This window comes from Fundulus heteroclitus, unplaced genomic scaffold (genome assembly GCF_011125445.2).
Source record: "Fundulus heteroclitus isolate FHET01 unplaced genomic scaffold, MU-UCD_Fhet_4.1 scaffold_66, whole genome shotgun sequence".
Lineage (NCBI taxonomy): Eukaryota > Metazoa > Chordata > Actinopteri > Cyprinodontiformes > Fundulidae > Fundulus > Fundulus heteroclitus.
In genome coordinates, this window is record NW_023397099.1 from 1,357,173 (window position 1) to 1,358,605 (window position 1,433).

A 1,433-nucleotide genomic window follows, 5' to 3' on the forward strand; every position below is an offset into this window, starting at 1 on the left:
TTAGAGACCAGGTCAATGCCACACAGAGTTCTAGCAGCAGACACGTCTCTAGAACAACTGTTAAGAGGAGACTGTGTGAATCAGGCCTTCATGGTAAAATAGCTGCTAGGAAACCACTGCTAAGGACAGGCAACAAGCAGAAGAGACTTGCTTGGGCTAAAGAACACAAGGAATGGACATTAGACCAGTGGAAATCTGTGCTTTGGTCTGATGAGTCCAAATTTGGTTCCAACCATCGTGTCTTAAGGCCCATTCATACCTCACGTAAAAGACGGATACGGATACATGTGGAATGTTTCATACGTTCTAACCGTCGATTTCGTCCGTATTTTGACACGAAAATTGGGAGCTTACGATTAATTCAATTCAATTCAATTTTATTTATATAGCGCCAAATCATGAAACATGTCATCTCAAGGCACTTTACAAAGTCAAGTTCAATCATATTATACAGATTGGGTCAGATTATACAGATTGGTCAAAAATGTCCTATATAAGGAAACCAGTTGATTGCATCAAAGTCCCGACAAGCAGCAGTCACTCCTGGGGAACCGTAGAGCCACAGGGAGAGTCGTCTGCATTGTACATGGCTTTGCTGCAATCCCTCATACTGAGCAAGCATGAAGCGACAGTGGGAAGAAAAACCACCCATTAACGGGAAGGAAAAACCTCCGGCAGAACCGGGTTCAGTATGAACGGTCATCCGCCTCGACCGACTGGGGTTACAGAAGACAGAACAGAGACACAACAAGACAGACAAACAAGCACAGAAGCACACATTGATCTAGTAATCTGTTCTACATTAGATGGTAGTAGCGGGTGAGCCGTCTTCTCTGGATGATGTCACAGTTAACAGAACGCCAGACCAGGTGTACCTACTATGAAGAAAAAGAGAGAGAGCAAAAAGTTAAAAGCTGAAATGACGACAGTCATTTCAATGTAATACAATGCAAAACTGGAGAACAGTAGACTGAAGAACAGTAGAAATCAGTAGAGTGAGAAAATTAGACCCTGATGTCCTCCAGCAGCCTAGGCCTATCACAGCACAACTATAGAGATAGCTCAGGGTATGAGCCACTCTAACTATAAGCTTTGTCAAAAAGGAAAGTTTTAACATTAGTCTTAAAAATAGATAGGGTGTCTGCCTCACGGACCAAAACTGGGAGTTGGTTCCACAGGAGAGGAGCCTGATAGCTAAAGGATCTGCCTCCCATTCTACTTTTAGAGACTCTAGGAACCAGCAGCAGACCTGCAGTCTGAGAGCGAAGTGCTCTGTTAGGAACATACGGGGTAATCAGAGCTCTGATATATGGTGGAGCTTGATTATTAAGGGCTTTATACGTTAGAAGGAGAATTTTAAATTCTATTCTTGATTTAACAGGAAGCCAATGAAGGGAAGCTAAAACTGGAGAAATATGATCCCTCTTGTTGAT